This window comes from Hyla sarda, chromosome 10 (genome assembly GCF_029499605.1).
Source record: "Hyla sarda isolate aHylSar1 chromosome 10, aHylSar1.hap1, whole genome shotgun sequence".
NCBI classification, from domain to species: Eukaryota; Metazoa; Chordata; class Amphibia; order Anura; family Hylidae; genus Hyla; species Hyla sarda.
Window position 1 is genome coordinate 67,312,688 of NC_079198.1, and position 22,170 is coordinate 67,334,857.

Here is a 22,170-nt window from a genome sequence, read left to right on the forward strand (position 1 = left end):
GTAATGGTTAGTACTCTGTAAAATTCAAGTTTAAATTATCATAGTCATTATCAAGTCCAGAAGATTCTATAATGCAGGATATAATGCTCTATAATGCTATCTGACACCTCAAGAAAGGAAGCAACAGTGGGTACAACATCATCATCACACCGTACGTCCATGTGTGTAATGCTGCCTGAGACATATCCTTGTTAACTACATCCTCTGGAAATAATGGCTGCGCATCACTCATGTCTTCAAACTGATGTGTAAATAACTCCTCTGACGGATCAAGTAAAGCTGCTGTGGTGCTAGTGTTGGTGGTGGCGGCAGGCGGGCAAGTGGTAGCATGAGAGGTGCCCAAAGCTATGCTAGAGGAGGAGAAGGATAGTGCGTCAAGGTTCCGAGCGGAAGCTGTAGTAGATTGGGTGTCTTGTGATAGCCAGTCAACTAAGTCCTCAGAACTTTGTGGGTTCAGGGTACGTGGCCTCTGAACACTGGCCATTCTAGGGCCAAAGGGAATCCCAGCACCACGACGGCCCCTGCGAGGTAGCCTTCCTCTGCCTGTAATTTTTTTGGTTAAATCTGCACAAGTGTCACACCAAATGTGATTTGCACTAGGGTGACACTGCAGGCAAAAAAACTGTTAACTTTGACGTGAACTGACAGTGACGACTGGTTTTATGTAACAGCCAAAAAAGGTATTTTCTTTTTTTAAATTGCACAACTGTCACACCTAATGTGATTTGCACTAGGGTGACACCATTTGCCCTTCAGGCAAAAAAATTGGCAACTGTGACGTGAACTGACAGGGACAACTGGTTTTATTTAACAGCCCAAAAAGTTTTTTTTGTTTTTTTATTTGCACAACTGTCACACCAAATGTGATTTGCACTAGTGTGACAATGAGCAAAAAAGCTTTCCAGCGGAGTTCCCCTTTTAAGCAGTGGTTCCCAACCAGGGTGCCTCCAGCTGTTGCAAAACACACGGACTGATATCTTTCAGCCCTTTGAATACTGTAGTAGTTAGTTGCTTTAAAGAAAAAAAAGCTTGCCAGTGGAGTTCCCATTTTAAGCAGTGGTTCCCAACCAGGGTGCCTCCAACTGTTGCAAAACACACGGACTGATATCTTTCAGCCCTTTGAATACTGTAGTAGTTAGTTGCTTGAAGGAACTTAAGTTTGATTCTGGAGTACCCCTTTTAACCAGCGGTTTCTCTCCCAACCAGGGTGCCTCCAGCTGTTGCAAGACACACGGACTGATATCTTTCAGCCCTAAAAAGGGCTTTTTTGGGTGCTGTCCTTAAAGCAGATGTTACACTAGTGCTTTAGACGTAAACTGGACCCTGAATATACCACCTAGCAGCAACCTAGCTATCGCTTTACCTATACAGCAGGAGCAGCTTCTCTGACCCTCCACTTCCTAAGCCTGCAGCATGCTGAATGAGGGTAAAATGGCGTCCGTGCAAGAGGTAGGAGGGTCTGGAAGGGAGGGACTGCTGCTGATTAGCTGTAATGTGTCTGCTGATTCTGACTCACAGGGTCAAAGTTAACTGCAATGTTAAAGTATAGGGGGCGGATCGAACTTCACATATGTTCGCCCGGCGATGCGAACGCGAAAATGCTAAATTCGCCGGGAACTGTTCGCCGGCGAACAATTTGCGACATCTCTAATGGGGATCTTTCAGTAGGCGCTAGTGAGAGGTAGCAGTAATGCTACTCCCAGAGGAGCTGGGAGGGTACCTTGAAGTAACCACTATAACACCTGAAAGAAAATATGCACTTAGTGTACAGGAATTGATACCTCTGTACAATAACACCATACACAGTGTTGACATTTGAGGTCAGCAGACATTTTATTTATTAGCACACTAAGGCTACATAATAGCAGCACAACGGAAAGATATTCCAGGTAATGTTTACCTGATAGTAAGGTGTACAGTTTTGCACACAAAATATATTACTATGTGGATATTTACAGTAAACAGACACACAAGGATCAACAGTCCACCTGTGTAATGAGTCCGGAAAAAAAAACATCACGGCTGTACCAAGGCCAGGCACACACTTACAAGAATCTCCTCGGACAACTAGTCTCTCAGCCAGAGGCCAGGCAAAAGTGGTTAGGTTGCTAAACCAGGAACTTCCATGGCATAGTCCTGCAAGGCACTTTTCTTCTTGAACAGGTGATATCAGGGACAGAACAGTCTGTTGGAAAAACAAAATTAATACAAGCAAAATAAATAAAAAGCTCTACACAGGGTATCTTCAGGATTCCCATCCTCGCCAGTCTGACTGCTTCCTGCTTTGGTACATATAGTGAGGAGCGCAAGGTGGGGACTCCCTCATGGGATTAATAGCAGTGTCCCATGAAACATTAGTGAGCCTTGATTGTGAGACAGAGGGGTTAACTCTCACCACAAAGTTAATGGCCACTGGTAACACTGTTGGTGCAGGTTGATCCGGCCTCACCTCCTTAAGTGGAGTAAGTCGTGGCACTTCCGTCGGTGCCTGTTGATCAGGCCAAACCTCCAGGCATGGAGTAGGCCTAGGCACATCTGTGGTTGGTGCCCGCTGTTTAGGAAAAACCTCCTCAGGGGGAGTAAGCCTGGGCACATCCTCTGCTGGAGCTGCTACAGAAAGATAGGTCTTTGGCAGATACTTGGGATGCATAACAGGTGCTCTGAATGCTTCCTCTTCATCGGCTGTGTTGGGCAGCCTCATCGGCCGGATACCCGCTGCCTCCCAGTCGTCCGACGGGAAATAAGTAAAAGGAAGTGGAGTAGGATTCTTGGGCCTCGTGACTGCATCAGCCCATTCACCCTGCAGACTTTGGCCAGGGGTGTACTCAACTATAATTCATACATACACAGCAACTAAGTAAAGAAACCACGGCTGGTCCGCTATAACATAACACTACCAACAAAATAGAACCAGATCATGTAAAATGACTTTTATGAACACATATGCAAAAAATACATATAATAAAAATAATAAAAAGAGGATAAAATAAAGCACTACAATAGCAGTCACAGAAGATGGCAGCAGGCAAGTGGTGTAGCCCTACATGGAGTACAGGGAATAACTGGTGTACCATAGAAAGTACAAATGTAAACATGGAAGAGGTCACTGGATATTATTGAAAAATGTCTATAAACATATGTGTAACAAATAATGTAACAGTGACACATCAAAGAATGTCCTAAATGGGAAAGAGTACAATAAACAGAGAGTAGCCAAGGGAGAAATGAATGAGACACCATAAAGTCCTCCTGCCATGCAGCCACACACCTACCTCCTCCTACCCCCAACGTACGTTTCGCCTGTGCTTCGCTCCAGGGAGTGGTAATTTTTGGGCACATAGTCCTGTTGAACGGCCCTTCTGTTCACCAGGATGGTTTCCCCATGTCTGCAATCTAGGAGGGTACCAAAACCCCTGGCCTTATCAAATTTCACCACAGTGGTGCTTCGGCACTCAAGGGGTGCTTAACCTTCTCGTGGGTAGTCCAACATTCTTATATACAGAGCCTCCAACTTTTTGGTACCACTCTGCTGCTTTACCCTTTCTTCATATGAGAGGCGCTTCGGCCCATATCGCTCTCTGTGTTCAGCCTTCAGCTGCTCAATTATACTGTCAATATCAGCCTCCCTGCGGGCCCTTTCTAACTGAGCTGTGGGGACCGGAGGATGGGACTTCCCTGTCAGGGGAAGAACGTGGTCCCACATGTACTGAATCAGCTGAGGCTCGTCACCGAACAGCCATTTCAGGAGAGGGGGTGAGCACGGGCGTGCACTAGGCAGGGTGACTTGGGACAAGGGAATCTCTGGCTCTGGGCTGGATAAGGAAGAGAAATAGTCTTCCACCGGGGTACTCACATCCAAGTCTTCCGTTGGGATCTCAGCCCAGGACCCCCATGTCCGGTGGTGAGGGGACAGTCTCACCGGTGATGCCGCCTCCGATGTCCCAGGTGATGCCCCTTTCGGGGTAGCCGGCCACTTGTCGTCCTCCGGTAACGGTGGTAGATTGTAGCCCTCCTCGGCCCCAAGGGACAACTGCTGCAAGCAGTCGGCAAGATCCTGAAAAAGTTGCGCTGCGGCCGCTGCAACTTTTCTCTCAGTCTGCGCCATCTTAGGACTCGCTTCTGGTGTAGCACTGGATTCCTCCATGTCTGTACTCCTCGCTGCCATCTCCAGACTGTAGAGGTCTGGCCGCGTGGCTTCTTTTATATGGGGCTCCCACAAGATGGCCGCCAGCCGGAAGGACATTATCGGTGCAGCTCTGACTTCCTGTCCCTCGGCAAACACAAGCAAAAAGATTACAGTTCCACTTCGGCATTGCAACGTGTACTTGGTGTCCACTCCCAGGGGCGGGTCGCAGACCAGCACGGGACATTTTGGTGCGCTTCTCTGGTAAATCTTTAACTCTTTGAGGTACTTGTTGCATTGGAGAGCGCAGCATGGCTTCGCTGCAAATTTTACACATGGCCACAGAAAGACAATCTTCATCTCCCCCCTTACTTTTTCGTTTGCCCCAGTCAAGCACAATCTCAACAGCGAAGTCCTGTACACTTCTGGGCTTAATTGTAATCGCTACATGTGACAATTCCGGACAGTTCATGTAGCACATTTCTTAATAGGGGAGGACTATGGCACTTGCAATAATGGTGGTTGAATAGCTGTAGGAACACATCCGTATCCCGTTTGAAAGATGCCAAAAGAGTTGGGGTGACGGGGTGGTGCTGGTGATAGTGTAGGGTATATTAGTGTTAACCATAATTTGTCGTGACGCCAGGGTGCGTTTTCCTCAATGTAATGGTCCTACTGCCAACCGTCCCACAAACGGCAGGGAAAAATAACGGAATGGCCACAGCAGATTTTATGAAGTAAACTTGATGTAATTTTACTGTATATTTTATGAAACAGCATGTAACAGAACAGTCTTTTGAGACAGAGTAGTACAGGTTCCTCACAGGTTTGCTGGGACTCCGGAATCAATGAGCTTTGTTTGCTAGCCACTGTGCTACTAGTTTCTAGTATTCACACAGGATTCAGTGATTTGAGCATTGAATACACGTTTAGTGGCTGCAGATTCTTGGGCTTTGGGCCTAGCTTGAATTGATGATGCTGATGAGATGATTAGATGTGCTTGGCTTTATAATCCGGAACTAAGAGAGAGCATTTAGTGGCAGCAGCCCCTTATATATTAAGGGGGTGGGACAAGCTCATTGGTCAGCAGAACTTGTCAGGGAACTCTGGGTATCACATGAACAAAAGGTCCTTATACCATAATACAATGAATTTAAGGCACGTGACCTCTAAGGTCCTATACAGAGGTATTCCTATATAACATATTAAATATACATATTTATACATTAAATACCATTTATAGAGGCGACTAGGGGTTAGCCCTAAAGGGCTGAGGGGACTTTAGACAGAGGAACAGGACCAAGTCCTGTTCCGGGACAGCACAGACATAATAATGAATAACGCAATTCTAGGGTTTTGTATTTTTTCACTTTTATGCCATTTACTGTACAAGATTAATAAGGTTATATTTTAATAGTTTGGACAATAATGCACGTGGCAATACAAATGTTTATTTTTAGTTATTTGAAATGTTATTAGTTAAGGGATTAATGTGTGTGTTTTTTTTTTTTTTTTAAACCTTTAATAAATTTTACACTTTACTGGTCCCTTAGGGGACTTTTAGGAGGAAGCAGTAGATTCCTCATAAAGATCATTGAAGTTCCAGAACTTCATTGAGCTGTTTGCTCTGTGATCATTTGGTAGAGCCTGATCCAGGCTCTATCATATTCAGAGCCATGGACAGGCATGAAGGTTAGGTAAGCCGTCCGGCTACCTCCACAGTGGATAGGGGGGAGGGATCCACCCCAGGAGACCACCATTGATGGGTTAAAGCTGTATTTAGATGCCGCTGACAACTTTTACAGTGGTAAAGGGTTAATAGGTGGCTGCGGTGAGTACCGAATGTCGGCTATTAGCAGTGGCCCCCAGCTACTGAAAACAGCTGGGGGTCACTGGATATGGAGCAGGATCAAGTCAGGAGACCGCTCCATACACCCTAAGCGCCACCATGATGGACTAGGTCTGTCATGGGTTGCAGAGGAAGGGGTCAAAATTCTTCTCTGTACTCTGCCCCTGGGCATCTTATAAAGTTGACATGTTTTTACTTTTGGAAGACATCAGAGGGCTTCAAAGTTCAGCAGCAATTTTCAAATTTTTCACGAAATTTTCAAAATCAGATTTTTTCCGGGACCAGCTCAGTTTTGAAGTTGATTTGAAGGGCCTTCATATTAGAAATACCCCATTATAGAAACTGCACCCCTCAAAGTATTCAAAATGACATTCAAAAAGTTTGTTAACCCTTTAGGTGTTTCACAGGAATAGCAGCAAAGTGAAGGAGAAAATTTAAAATCTTCATTTTGTACACTAAAATGTTCTTGCGGGCCCAGTTTTTCAGTTTCTACAAGGGCTAATAGGAGGGAAAAAAAATTTGAATACAATTTCTCTTGAGTAAGGAAATACCTCACATGTGTATGTGAAGTGTTTGGCGGGCGCAGTAGAGGGATCAGAAGGGAAGGAGCGACAATGGGATTTTGGAGAGTGAATTTAGCTGAATTTTTTTTTGGGGGGGGGCATGTCGCATTTAGACACCCCTATTGTGCCATAACAGCAAACAAAAAAGCATACTATTTTAGAAACTACACCCCTCAAGGCACGTAACAAGGGGTACAGTGAGCCTTAACACCCCACAGGTGTTTGACGACTTTTCGTTAAAGTCGGATGTGTAAATTCTAATTTTTTTTACTTAAGTGCACATTTTTACAAAGGGTAATGGGAAAAAATTCCCCCCAAAATTTGTAACACCATCTCTTCTGAGTATGGAAATACTCCATGCTCTGTTGGCAAACTACAATGCTCAGAAGAGAATGAGTCACATCTGGCTTTTGGAAAGCAAATTTGGCTGAAATGGTTTTTGGGGGCCATGTCGCATTTAGGAAGCCCCTATGGTGCCAGAACAGCAAAAAAAAACAAAAAAAAAAACATGGTACTATTTTGGAAAATACACTCTTCAAGGAACGTAACAAGGGTTACGGTGAGCCTTAACACCCCACTGGTGTTTGACGACTTTTTGTTAAAGTCGGATGAGTAAATGAAAAAAATAATTTTGTTCACTAAAATGCTGGTTTTTCCCCAAATTTTACATTTTTACAAGGGGTAATAGGAGAAAATGCCCCCCCCAAATCTTAACTCCAATTCTTCTGAGTATGGAAATACCCCATGTGTGGAAGTCAAGTGCTCTGCTGGCGCACTACAATGCTCCGAAGAGGAGGAGCGCCATTGAGCTTTTGGACAGAGAATTTGTTTGGAATGGAAGTCAGGGGCCATGTGTGTTTACAAAGCCCCCCGTGGTGCCAGAACAGTGGACCCCCCCCCCCCGTATGTGACCCCATTTTGGAAACCACACTCCACACAGAATTTAATAAGGGGTGCAGTGAGCATTTACACCTCACTGGTGTTTGACAGATCATTGGAAAAGTTGGCTGAGCAAATAAAAAAATTTGATTTTTCATTTTCACGGACCACTGTTCCAAAAATCTGTGTGACACCTGTGGGGCGTAAATGCTCACTGGCCCCCTTTTTACATTACGTGAGGGGTGTAGTTTCCAAAATAGGGTCACCTGTGGGGGGGTCCATTGTTCTGGAACTATCGGGGCTTTGTAAACACACGTGGCCTTCAATTTCAGACAAATTTTCTCTCCAAAAGCCCAATGGTGCTCCTTCTTTTCTGAGCATTGTAGTGCGCCAGCAGAGCACTTTGCATCCACATATAGGGTATGTTTTTACTCAGAAGAAAGGGTGTTACAAATTTTGGGGGCTTTTTTCCTATTTTCCCTTGTGCAAATGAAATATTTTGGGTAACACCAGCATTTTAGTTAAAAAAAAAAAAACTTTAACGAAAATTTGTTAAACACCTGTGGAGTGTTAAGGCTCACTATACCCCTTTTTACCTTCTGTTAGGGGTGTAGTTCCCAAAATGGGGACACACGTGGTTATTTTTTTGTGTTTGTCAGAACCGCTGTAAAATCAGCCAACCCTGTGCAAATCACCAATTTAGGCCTCAAATGTACCTAGTGCTCTCTCACTATGTAGGCCTCAAATGTACATAGTGCTCTCTCACTCCTGAGCCTTCTTGTTCATCCGCAGAGCATTTTACACCCACATTTGTGGTTACAAATTGCGTTACAAATTTTGAAGGTCTTTTTTTCCTTTTACCTCTTGTGAAAATAAAAAGTATGGGGCAACACCAGCATGTTAGTGTAATTATTATTATTATTTTTTTTTTTTTTTACACTAACAGGCTGGTGTAGACCCCATTTTTACCTTTTCATTAGGGGTAAAAGGAGAAAAAGCCCCCCAAAATTTGTAGTGCAATTGATCCCAAGTACGGAAATACCTCACATGTGGCCCTAAACTGTTTTCTTGAAATACGACAGGGCTTCGAAGTGAGAGAGCGCCATGCGCATTTGAGGACTAAATTAGGAATTACATAGGGGTGGACTTAGAGGTGATTCCCAAACAGGTGGCCTCCAGCTGTTGCTAAACTGCCAGCATGCCTGGACAGTCAGCGGCTGTCCAGAAATGCTGGGAGTTGTTCTGTAACAGCTGAAGGCTCTGTTTTGGAAATACTGCCGTACAATACATTTTTTTTTTTTCATTTTTATTGGGGGGGCAGTGTAAGGGGGTGTATATGTAGTGTTTTACCCTTTATTTTGGGTTAGTGTAGTGTAGTGCTTTTAGGATACATTCCCGCTGGCTGGGGTTTAGAGTGAGTTTCCCGCTAGGAGCTTGTGCTGCAGGGGAAAATTTGCCACAGCTCAAACTTGAAGCAGGAAACTCACTGTAAACCCACTCGTGTGAATGTACCCTGTACATTAACATGGGGGAGAAAACCTCCGGCTGATTCAAAATTACAACTCCCAGCATGCACTGACAGACCGTGCATGCTGGGAGTTGTACTTTTGCAACAGCTGGAGGCACACTGGTTAAAAAACCTCCAGTTAGGTTCTGTTACTAGGTTCTGTTATTTTCCAACCAGTGTGCCTACAGCAGTTGCAAAACTACAACTCCAAGCATGTCCTGATCACCAAAGGGCATGCTGGGAGATGTAGTTATGCAACAGCTGGAGGTATGCAACTACAACTCCCAGCATGCCGAGACAGCCGTTTGCTGTTCGTGCATGCTGGGAGTTGTAGTTTTGCAAGATCTGAAGTTTAGAGACCACTGCACAGTGATCTCCAAACTGTGGCCCTCCAGATGTTGCAAAACTACAAATCGCCGTAGGATCGCCGCACCAGGGAGCCACTTCGTTGTCCTCTGCTGACCACCACCAATCGCCAAAGGTAAGTGACCTCCGTCGCACGGACTACAGTGGGTGGGCAGAGCGGGGAACTGAACTTTAACCCCCCCACCCCATATCTGCTATTGGTCAGTCCCTTCTGACCGATCAATAGCAGGGATGGGAGGGGTGGCACCCCTGCCACCTCACTCCTATCCCTTCAGGGGGATCATGGTCGTCTTAGACAACACCAATTCCCCTTATTTTCACGGTCACCGGGTCACCAGAGACCCGTATGACCTGGAATTGTCGCAGATTTGGGGGGGTGTCTGCTGAATGATTTCAGCAGGCATCCCGGTCCAGTCCGCGCCCGCTGAGCAATAGGGACTGGAATTTCCATGGGCGTACAGGTACGCCCTTGGTCCTTAAATACAAGGGAGCACCTGTATGCCCTTGGTCCCTAAGTTTTTAAGGACTGTAAGAATAATTAGGTTCACACATAATTGCTAAGTGAAAAACGAAAAGCAAGAAGATACAAAATAATAAAGCAGCAATATACGCAGCAGGAGCTTGCTGTTGTTTTACCAACACACAGGAGGAGATTAATCAAAACCTGTCCAGAGGAAAGTTGCTGAGTTGCCCATAGCAACCAATCAGCTTGCTTCTTTCATTTTTGAAAAGGCCTCTGAAAAATGAAAGAAGCGATCTGATTGGTTGCTATGGGCAACTCAGCAACTTCTCCTCTGGACAGGTTTTGATAAATCTCCCCCACAGAGTTTAGAGTAGCTTAGGTCTGAACATTTCCAGGTGGGCTCATCTTTCAAGAACAAAGTTACAAATGTAGTCACCACCAAACACACAGTAGTGGGGCAACATGTCATGACCTTGCAGGTGCAACTTCTGGACTTGCATAGACATATGTATGTGTAGACAAGTGATGTATATCACTCACATTGAGAACAGAGTCCCTGTTTTTGTATGTAGTTTGTGTGGTGCCCTAGCAAGGGTGCCACTGAAAGTGTACAGTGAAGGAACAGGGCCTTCTGTTAAAAACAGGAGTCCATTCTTCTGTAGTGTAGATTTCAAGGTATACATCCTCGAATAGCATGCTTCCTGACAGGTGTAGTGATCAATGTAGTTGCTGTCAATTGTATACTGATTGCAATACAACAATATAGTATTTAGCCTGGATTTCATTTGTCCTGACAAGATAATTTAGTGAGTTAAAACACAAAAATTAACCAGTTAGAGATATTCCAGGATTTTATTTTTATTTGGCTGTGCTACAGGGGCTGTAAAGTTAGTGTAGTTCCTAATATAGTGTCTGTACCTGTATGGTGGTCTTGCAATTCTTCTGTGACTTTTGCCCCAATGTTTATTTTTTGCAGCATACATAGTCTCAGGTTTTCCCAGGTTACAGTGTGGGCCAAGACATTACATCACTAGTCCGGTGTTAAGAGGAAGTCTGGCTTTACTTCGATGGGTGGAGCAACCACTGGGTGGGAAGGAAATCATTCTGCAGTTAATTGTAGTTTTGCAACAGCTGGAGGCACTGGTATAAACGGGAAAATATGCTATATTGCATTGAAAGGTTCACAGGTGTGTTTCAATTAGTTGGGTAGCTGATGTGTGGGAGGAAGAAAAGGAAACAAGGAATCATGGAATTTGTAGGTTAAGGGAACAAACTCCAACAGGAAATAGACAGTTCACAAAAAGAGAGCTGTTTAGCCCCAAAACAAGCAATGATCCTTCCTATAAATGTGTCTTACTGTCCACTTACATACAAAAATCACCTTTATGGTGAATAACCCCTTTATTCTTACTACAGAATTGACAGGGATTAGGTGACTGGGGGAAGCAACGGTCTTACACAGGGCAAGATGTTAGTCTAAGGGGGTAATGTAAAATGGTAGTGGATGTTTATTTGTGAAAAGGAAAAGTATTTTTAGATGCTATAGACTTGAAAGTAGCTTAAGGGAACCAAGTATTAGATTTTACCACATGTAATGCTTGGCATTGCATTATATATATATATATATATATATATATATATATATATATATATATAGTAAGATCTTCATCCTCACCATCCCTGGGGACATTCCTGGGTGGGAGCTATACTTACCTAGTCCAGACACTCTGGCCGTTGTGACACTCACTCGGCGTGATTGACAACCTGTGTTTCTGCTCTGTCTGCTTAGGGAGTAGAGCAATGATGTGAGCCATCAATCACGCCTTAGGGGCATTGTCCGGCCAGAGCAGCGGAAATAGGTAAGCATAGCTTTCCACCCAGGGGGACTACTTAAAGGGGTACTCCGGTGGTCAAAATTTTTTGGCATTTTTTACCTACCCTATTTGTTTTGTTTCATTTCTATTTTTGTTGTTTAGGCTACTCTATTTCCGTTCTTTGTTGTCTGTTTATCCCCCACTTTGTTTTCCTATCTTTGCTTATATTTCCTGTTTCTTGCTGTGCTGAAAACTACAAATCCCAGCATGCCATATGCTTTGCTGGTTTGGGGCATCTCCTTTTTTTTTGTTTGTTTGTTCCGCCCTTTACCCACCCTACTATTTTCCCGGGTCGACCCCCTTATGCACAGCACACTAATATAATCAGCCCTGGTTGGGATACACTGGCATACACACACAAAAGGGACTACAACTCCCAGCATGTGTCATTCAGGAGTCTTCAGTCTGTGGTATAACACCAGCATTCTGCCTCTGTAGTCTCCTGGGGGTTGTAATTCACCACACCTCTATAGGGCATACACCAGTGTTTCCCAACCAGGGAGCCTCCAGGTGTTGCAAAACTACTACTACCAGCATGCCCGGACAGCCAAAAGCTGTCCGGGCATGCTGGGAGTTGTAGTTTTGATACAGCTGAAGACATCCTGGTTGGGAATCAATGCACTTTGTTTGTAATATACTGAATAGGCTAGGCCAGTGTTTCCCAATCACTGTGCCTCCAGCTGCTTTACAGCAGCTGGAGGCACACTGGTTTGGAAACACTGGTGTAACATGATGTGTATGCTGAATAGGCTAGGACAGTGTTTCCCAACCAGTGTGCCTCCAGATGTTGCAAAACTACAACTCCCAGCATGCCCAAAGTTTGACCAGGCATGCTGGGAGTTGTAGTTTTGCAACAGCTGGAGGCACACTGGTTTGTAAACACTAGCATACACACACATAACAGGGACTACAACTCCCAGCATGTGTCATTCAGGAGTCGTCCCCCCCCCCCCCCCCCCCTTCACACATAGAAATCATCCCCAGTCCAAGATTTATTCCCCTGCAGTCTATACATCCCCAGCCCGTGCACTTTGTTATCTTCCCCTTCACAGAACACTCTTATCTTTTCTGTCTTCTTTCAGTGCAGACCTATGTCTTCAGAAGACAGAGCAGGGGGAGGGGAGATGAGGAGCTGTGTATGTCCTTTCTCCCCCTGCTCTGGCTTCTTTCTCTCATGCAGACCTGCGTCCTCCGGGAGGGGGAGATGAGGGGGCGTGGCTTCTTTCTCTCATGTAGTTCTGAAAGAACAGAGAAAAAAAAGCCCCGACATGTTGTCCACAGCCTAATATTAACATGGCCGACTTTGTGGACAACAGTAAGAGATCCAACACAGAACTACAGAACTTCCTGGCCCACAAACAGGTAAGAAAAAAAGACACATGCTACACAAACATATAATACATGGCAATTGCGAAAAACAGAATCATTAAAAGATGCAATATAGCCAAAAATCTTAACCACCGCAGTACCCGTTTAAGAGAACATGTTGCCAAGCCTGATACATGGATATATGGTAAAATGTAATGCTTGGTTCCCTTTTAATATACCTGCTTTAGTTACTTTAAAGAACATTTAGATTTAAAGATCCTCCTAGAATCTTTGCTGTACACATATAAATGAAATTAAGCAGTGAATGGATTACTTGTCTCTGGCAGGATATTAGATTAGGAAAGAGGCCTACTCAGCTTCAGGTAGTGCACCCCCACCCTTCTTTCACTCCTTTACACCTCTCTGTCATCCCTCATAACCTCTGTGTAACCCCTGGACACCCCTCTGTTATCCCATACACCCTTCTGTTACCCTTGTTACCCTTCTACACCCTTCTGTCACCCCTTTACACCCTTCTGTCACCCCTCTAAACCCCTCTGTCACCCCGTACACCCCTCTGTCCCCCTCTATACCCCTCTGTCACCCCTGTATGTCCCTCTGTCTCCCATGTACACCCCTCTGTCACTGTGTGGGGTAATGTAGGAGGCATTGTGTGTGCTTGTGGGGAAACATGGGGGGAGATTTATCAAAACCTGTGCAAAGGAAAAGTTGCCCAGTTTCCCATAGCAACCAATCAGATTTCTTATTTCATTTTGCAAAGGCCATGTTAAAAATGAAAGAAGCAAGCTGATTGGTTGCTATGGGCAACTAGGCAACTTTTCCTCTGCACAGGTTTTGATATATCTCCCCCTTTGTGTGCTGTGGGAAGGCTGGTGGCATTGTGTTTGGAGGGAGCTGGAGTCATTTGAAGGGAAATGGGGAGGATAATGCTGGAAAAGTGCAGAGCCTAATACTAATATGTTTGTGTTGCAGGTTCCATGATGTCTTGTGCCAGATGGGGAAGAGAAAAAAAAAAAAAAAAGAGAATGGCCCTGATTATTCGGTAAGGGTGTCCTGCTAATTTTTATTTACTGTTCTCGTCTCAGGAGCCAAAAGAGCTAGCTACAGCTCTATCTGTAATGCACATCATGTAACAATGTTTAGCACTTAGCTGATCGTTGTTATTTTCTGTTCTCATCTCAGGAGCAAAAAGAGCTAGCTATATCTCTGTCTGTAATGCACATCATGTAACAATGTTTAGCACTTAGCTGATCGCTGTTATAAGAGCCTTGTAGTTTGCAGACTTTGTTTAAATACGTTTTATAATTTATGAAAAGGGACTTGTACATTTTTAAATATATAATTTAAATAAATATTTGCTATACATAAAAGCTAGGTAAGAAGTCCAGAATGTAACTCTTGTTACTACATTCTCATGGCATGATGGACATGTCATACTGAACAACAGTATTATTTCACTAACCCAGCACAAACCCTATGCGTGTTACAGCAAGGCAAAGTGTGCTACACCCCTATTGAGGCTCTCTGTAGGCCAGAAATAGGCGTTTTTAATAGCAATTTGCCGCAAATAAATTTGCACCAAAACAATTTTTTGGGGGAAAATTTGGTGAATTGTCCTAACCGAATTTTTCAAAAATTCGCTCATTTCTAGTCAGGAGTCCATTGGTGACTTGATCAGGGGTCAAGTTCTAGGGCACACAATGTATACTGTAGTTAGTATGATTGTACCCCTAATGTTCAGTTTTAAAAAAGACAGATACTGTGGAAACAACTGGTTTGTCCACAAAAAGTACAGTCTCCTAAAGAGGGCCTGTAGCCTCCCCAAACATATTTAGTTTGCAATATCTTTTAATGACTTAGGTTGCTCTGAGTCTAGCTTTGCCCATAGTTTGTTAATAAGCTTCACCCCCATTGTCAAAATATTGGTTTTCCTGCATGTGTGACGATTCAGGGAATTATAAAACTATTTGCTGGGGGGCTCTGGCAGCAGAATCTTGTTGGACGAACTTCACTCTGCACATAATTATTATATTTAAGGGGTACTCCGGTGAAAACCTTTTTTCTTTTAAATCAACTGGTGGCAGAAAGTTAAACATATTTGTAAATTACTTCTATTAAAAAATCTTATTCCTTCCTGTACTTATTAGCTGCTGAATACTACAGAGGAAATTCTTTTCTTTTTGGAATGCTCTCTGATGACATCACGACCACAGTTCTCTCTGCTGACGTTATTATAATAATAATCTCTTCACTAATCGGACCAATATATGGAGGGTTAAATTATTTTATTAACCTATAGATCCCTAAAAATAGGAATCCAAAAATTCCCCAGTTTTCCCATTTATTTACTTTATAGTGAACCCACAAGCTTTAATAAATCATAAAGTAAATGTGCATGAACATATAATGAAACTCACACAGGTTAAAAAGTGGCAGAGCAGCAGCTCAGTAATTTAAGCTTTTTGTCTGACTACTGTATATAAAGGCCAGTATACAATCCTCTAGCCTAATTGATTTGCTCTGCTATGATGGAGATGTCCGGCGTGCCTGCAGTGCACACTGAGCAATTCTGAGCTGCTGACACAATTTCAACATACAGCAAAGCAGCAGCTCAGAATTGCTCAGTGTGCACTGCGGGCACGCCGGACATCTCCATCATAGCAGAGCAAATCAATTAAGGCTAGAGGATTGTTAACTGGCCTTTATATACAGTAGTCAGACAAAAAGCTTAAATTACTGAGCTGCTGCTCTGCCACTTTTTAACCTGTGTGAGTTTCATTATATGTTCATGCACATTTACTTTATGATTTATTAAAGCTTGTGGGTTCACCATAAAGTAAATATATGGGAAAACTAGGGAATTTTTGGATTCCTATTTTTAGGGATCTATAGATTATAATAATAATGCTTTATTTATTGCTGTCCTTAGTGGGTTTTGAACCCAAGTCCCCAGCACTGCAAGGCAGCAGTGCTAACCACTGAGCCACCATGCTGCCCTTAGCATACATCTACTATGCAGGGTTGCTAAAATGGACAGAGATGTCAGCAGAGAGCACTGTGTTCGTGATGTCATCAGTGTTCCAAAAAGAAAGGAATTTCCTCTGTAGCATTAAGCAGCTAATAAGTAATGGAAGGATTAAGATTTTTTAATAGAAGTAATTTACAAATATGTTTAACTTTCTGCCAGCAGTTGATTTAAAAGAAAAAAGATTTTCACCGGAGTACCCCTTTAATTATATTATAAGTCCCCACTCTTTCCAGTAATGATAATAGCCCAATGTATCGCAATGATGTCTGCACATGCTTCAGTCTGGGCAGGAGCTATTAGAATCAATATGCCAGATCTCACAATTCTCTTAATTTGCTACCCACACTGCCACACAATGTCAACAGCTTGGGCCTGTTCATTCAGCCATTATAATTCTATACTGTCAACTCACCTCGGAACCTATTTATTTATTTTTTTGTCTACAGGGCTGTGATGGTTCATTTTTTGTGTTGGGGCTTTTTGATCACTATTTATGATTTTTTATATATATATATCATGTGAACAAAAATCAGTGATACAGCCTGATGGTATTTTTTTTTGTTTCTGCCATTTACCATGCTAGATCAATAATGTTTATGTTTTAATAGTTCTGATACCAAATGTTGTGTGTGTGTGTGTTTTCTTTTTTAAAACTTCCCCCTAGAGGACTTTTATAAGCAATCAAAAGATTTGTAATGCTAGTTCAGCCTGCCCGAGATATAGTATTGAAGACTATGCAAAGAAAAAACAGCAGAGCTTCCCATAGAGTAGAGCTTCCTATAGAGTAGTATTGTAATGTAAGGGGCGATGCAGACGAAAATTCAATGAATAATTTTGCTCACCTTTGGTTGTTGTGTTTCTCAAGACACAACAACTCATATAGGCATAGAGGTTTATCCTTGATGGTGGTGCTGCCTACCGGTTTTCGGCGTCACTGGTTCCCCGGACCGATGAATGCAACAATAGCTTAAGGGTATAGAATAATACCGGGTACCAGGCGCGACCAGGGCCGGCATTAGGCCAGGGACCGGACTGGTTCCCTTTAGTTTGTCTACTTTCTTGTACATCCTAGTTACTTAGTCAAAGGTGAGCTATATTAGGCTGTTTTTGCAATTTTCTAAGAATAATTATTGGTCAGTATCTGATATTTCTGTGTTATAACTTAAAATGTCAACATATGAGCAACTGAACATGATGTTTTCTGTCTTTCCATAACTAGTTTTAGTTTCTAGGCACACATACTAGCCTTCTACTCTAATCTGAGACTCCAGGGTCTGTTAGGATAAAGTAATCTACAGTGAGATCTGCTGGCAGCTGTTATAATACTTGTATAATTGCCTGTGTAAATTATTCTGTACAGCTTGCAAAGTATTGAAAGTCAATATTCACTAGATGTTAGATATGTGTGAAGGCTCAGAGTTTGGCTCCTGCTGCATCTTATTGTAACACAAACTTTTCCTCTGCAGATGCATAAATGTTTATATCCATGCTGATGTGTTTGCTTAGTTTTGTCTAAGATTTTATTCATAAAATAGAACATTTGCTGCTTTGCAGTGGACGTTATGGCAATTCGTATGTGGTTTATGCCATTAAGTTGTAAAAATAGAAACATATTTAATTTATTTTGCTAATGTACCATGCCCCGACTGAACCTTTAGGTGCTGGGTTGATTGGACTGGTAGGCCACAGTACTCAGAAGTGTTGCCATTCCCTGTTGCAATAGCTGGCAGCGAAGATGAGGAGTTCACAACTGTCAGCATCATTCTGGACTTAGGAAGAGACGGATTAATGATGTAGGTGCAGGTGTCATGGTGCTGAAATGCTACACCACAATACTAGATAAAAAATTGGAATGGTTGGATGCAATGAGGCTGATTTCACATGGTCCAAATATGATGACTGGAAGACCTGTTATTGTTAATCCTCGGAATTGTCACTAAGGCCAGAGTGACTTGTTCAAAATGGGGATGCCAGTGGGCTGGGTGCCAGAGTGGCTAGTTATCAAAAAAGAGGCAGTGGTCTGAATACTGGAGTGTGATGAGAAGTCTGTGTAAATGCTTTGTAATGTGTCCCCTAGTGTTCTTTGGGGGGAGATGTACAAATGTGGTATCTCCTAACAAGGCCCAAAGAATGTCACTGGGGAGCTGACGTTGAGCTGACAGAGGAATTCATTGCAACTTTGGATTGCAGGGCTTGGATTGCAGGGATTGCATTGGCCACTATGGGGCTTGAATTATTACACAGATGTTGTTAGTCCTAAGGTAGATTTGACTGAATGGGAGTTGTTGAAGTGGTCGGTTAAGAAAAGGGTCTGGAAGTGAAGTAAAACAGAGGCTCCCCCCTCTGTTTAAAGGGGTTATCCAGGCCACAGATTGGAGTCGACTGACCGTTTGTGAGAAAAAGTTAAAGGGGTACTCCGCCCCTAGACATCTTATCCCCTATCCAAAGGATAGGGGATAAGATGTCAGATCGCCGCGGTCCCGCTAATGGGGACCCCCGGGATTGCCGCTGCGGCACCCCTCTGTCATTACTGCACAGAGCGGGTTCGCTCTGTGCGTAATGACGGGTGATACAGGGGACGGAGCAGCGTGACGTCATGGCTCCGCCCCTCATGACATCATGGCCCGCCCCCTTAATACAAGTCTATGGTAGGGCGTGACGACCGCCACGCCCCCTCCCATAGACTTGTATTGAAGGGGGCGGGCCGTGACGTCACGAGGGGCGGAGCCGTGACGTAATGATTCTCCGGCCCCTGTACTGCCCGTCATTACGTGCAGAGCGAACTCACTCTGCGCAGTATTGACAGCGGGGTGCCGCAGCGGCAATCCCGGGGGTCCCCAGCAGCAGGACAGCGGCGATCTGACATCTTATCCCCTATCCTTTGGATAGGGGATAAGATGTCTAGGGCGGAGTACCCCTTTAAGTAAAATATTCTCTCAAACCAATATGGTCTGTGACTGTTTCACATGATCCTGTTTCTCTCTCATGATCCTACACTTGGCATTGTTGGCAGGATAGAGAAGTCAGAATGTTACAGGTTACAGTCAATATACTGAAAAGCAGTTTGTGAACAAAGCTTAACATATCTGATATTCTGAAAGGAATAAGGAGGCTCTGTGAGAAATTGATATACATTTCAAGGGGTGGAAGCTGTGTATGCAAAACTGTAAAGATAGAGAGAGATATTAGGAGCTGCACGTGTCTAGGCATGCCACATAAAAGATACAATGCAGCACCCAAATAATTGTTGAGTGGTTTTAAAAGGTAAGGGACACAAGTTTAATACCATGAATTATGTAGATAACAAGGCATTTCGAAATAAGAACTCTCTATAAAAACTTTAGTTCTGAAAGTGAACCTGTGTTCATTGTCATGCTGCCTGAACCCCATCATCAGGGTGGTTCCTGGTGGCTTCTCCCTACCCCCCCCCCCCCCCCCTACTATGATAGATAGATCGCTTTTAATATCAACCATGGTGGGGCTGGGAGATGCTGCCAGCGACTGCTAAATTGACTCATGGGTCAGGCGGCCTTAAAGTGACAGGTTCCCTTTAGGAACATTCTATTGGAACAGTCATTATCTTCTTCTGAGGATAAAAAAAATCTGTCCCTGTCATGTGATCAGTATTTCTTCTAGTAAATGAAAACAGTGATCTTGAAAACTTTGGGCAATTTTTAAAGAAAAAAGGTATTGGAAATATGACCATGGAAGAATTAAAAACAAAGATTCCACATCACAGTCTAACCAGCACCAGACCCTCTGTGGTTGTATTGGACATGTGAATTCTCTAAACTAGAATAATTTTGGAGATAAATCCTTAGCAAAGAGGTGTGATCTTTGCTGCAGGAAGATCCCCAAGTTGTCTTAAAGTTACCAGCTAGTTTTAAATTCCAAAGTGCCACCACAAGGTCAATAAAGCATAAAAAATATCCTATTCTGATTGAAACCAATGGGTTCTGCAAGGCCCAGACTTACTGCACCTTTTAGAAATTCTGAATATAATCACTAGAAATGAGCAAACTTTTGAAAAATTCGATTTAGCCAATTCGCCCCAAAAAAAAACAAACAATTGGTTTGATCTGAATTTATTTGCGGCAAATCTATACAAAAAACAGCTATTTCTGGACTACAGAAAGCCTCAGTAGGGGTATAGAACACTTTGCTTTGTGCTATCATGCATATGGAGTGTGCTTGGGTAGTGAAATTATACTGTTATTCCAAATGACAAGCAGATTGCAGGCATCACTTTTAGAATCACTGTCGCAGAGCGGCACAATGACAGAGCCTGGAGGTGGCATCAGTATGAGGAGACCATATAGTGGCTGAATGACACAGTGTGGAGGTGTTGGCAGCATGAGGAGACCATATAGTGGCTGAATGACATAGCTTAGATGTGGCTGCAGCATGAGAAGACCATATAGTGTCTGAATGGCACAGCCTGGAGTTGGTAGCAGCATGAGTAGACACTAGGGCTTCACAATCCCTAAGAATAAAAGATGAATTTTGAAATTTAAATTTAAGATTTGTGGTAGCTAGTGCTGCCATAACAACCTTTTTAGGGCCAGACCCAGGCCCAGCAGCATCAGTAAACCATATATTGGCTGAATGGCACAGCCTGGAGTTGGCTGTTGCATGAGGAGACCATATAGTGTCTGAATGGCACAGCCTGGAGTTGGCAGCAGCATGAGTAGACAGAGGGCTTCACAATCCCTAAAATTAAAAAATGAATTCTGAAATATAAATGGAAGATTTTGGAGATCCAGAAGTCATCCCGCTGCCGAATGGTGACAATTTGGCTGTCACTACGCAAGTAGCAAGTGAGCATGCATCGTGCCATTTGTGCAAGTCACTCGGAGGGACTCCCTGCCTCCATCTCCAATGCATGCAGCCATGGTGTGTCTGGGTCCTCTGTCTCGCCTTCCTCATAACCCTCTAGCTCCTTTGGCTGCTCCTGCTCCTCCTCTCCTGTCAGATTACTAGACAAACCGACCATTTGGCAAAACCTAAACTGTGCTCCCTGTGCCACTTCCCATCCTCCTCTTCCTCCAGTTCAGCCTCCACAGGGCTCATGTGTCTGTAAGATGTAGGCACCACGTCTCCAGTGCCCTGACCAGCCATAGTTTCCAACACGTGTTGTAAGAAATGAAGCAGTGGAATTACGTCGTAATTCCCAGTCGCAGCACATGCAAGATGTTCTTCCCCTTGTCAGTCACCTTGGCTCCCATTTCCAGTTTTCGTGGAGTAAGCCATGCTCCAATTTCTTTACAAATGATTTTAAACAGTTCCTCCCCTCTGTGACTCTTCTTGCCAAGTCAAACCATGTGAAGAACAGCATGACACCGCCGTGCCCTGCATAACTGAATAACTGAAGGTCCAGAAGGTAGTTGAACTTGAACTTGGATAAACTTTACTTAAAGGACAACTGCAGCGCAATATACACTTATCCCCTATCTACAAGATAGGGGATAAGTGTTTGATCGCGGGGGGTCCGACCGCTTGGACCCCCCACGATCTCCTGTACGGGACCGCTAGAGTTGAGCGAACTTACAGTAAATTCGATTCGTCACGAACTTCTCGGCTCGGCAGTTGATGACTTTTCCTGCATAAATTAGTTCAGCATTCAGGTGCTCCCGTTGGCTGGAAAAGGTGGATACAGTCCTAGGAGACTCTTTCCTAGGACTGTATCCACCTTTTCCAACCCACTGGAGCACCGTAAAGCTGAACTAATTTATGCAGGAAAAGTCAGCAACCGCCGAGCCGAGAAGTTCATGACGAATCGAATTTACTGTAAGTTCGCTCATCTCTAGGGGCCGCGGCTGTGCCGTGGCTCTCCCGTGCAGGGGGCGTGCCTGCCGCAGCATGACGTTGCGGCCGGCACGCCTCCTCCATGCATCTCTATGGGAGAGGCGGGGAGGCAGTGTTCGTGCCTCCCCGGCTCCCCCATAGAACTGTATGGGGACGGGGAGGAGACGGGGCATCACCGTCGACCTCTAGGTCGACGCTAGGGAGATCTCGGGGGGTCCCAGCGGTCGGACCCCCCGCGATCAAACACTTATCCCCTATCTTGTAGATAGGGGATAAGTGTATATTGTGCTACAGTTGTCCTTTAAGCAAAGTTTATCCAAGTTCAGGTTCAACTACCTTGTGAACCTTCAGTTATTCAGTTATGCAGGGCACGGCAGTGTCATG

The 22,170-nt window shown here is 44.0% G+C and overlaps 1 protein-coding gene across 9 annotated transcripts in view; it reads left to right on the plus strand.

Moving 5' to 3' along the window:
• The window catches only part of LOC130293923 (galactoside alpha-(1,2)-fucosyltransferase 2-like), a 338,139-nt gene that overhangs the window by 99,745 nt on the left and 216,224 nt on the right, over positions 1–22,170 (plus strand). For 3 of the 9 annotated variants that reach the window (XM_056543212.1, XM_056543204.1, XM_056543209.1), the window contains exon 2: positions 13,926–13,995. The exons of the other annotated variants lie outside the window; for them this stretch is intronic. The gene's annotated coding sequence lies outside the window, so the exon portion shown is untranslated. The remainder of the gene's footprint in view (positions 1–13,925; positions 13,996–22,170) is intronic. 9 annotated transcript variants of the gene reach the window in all.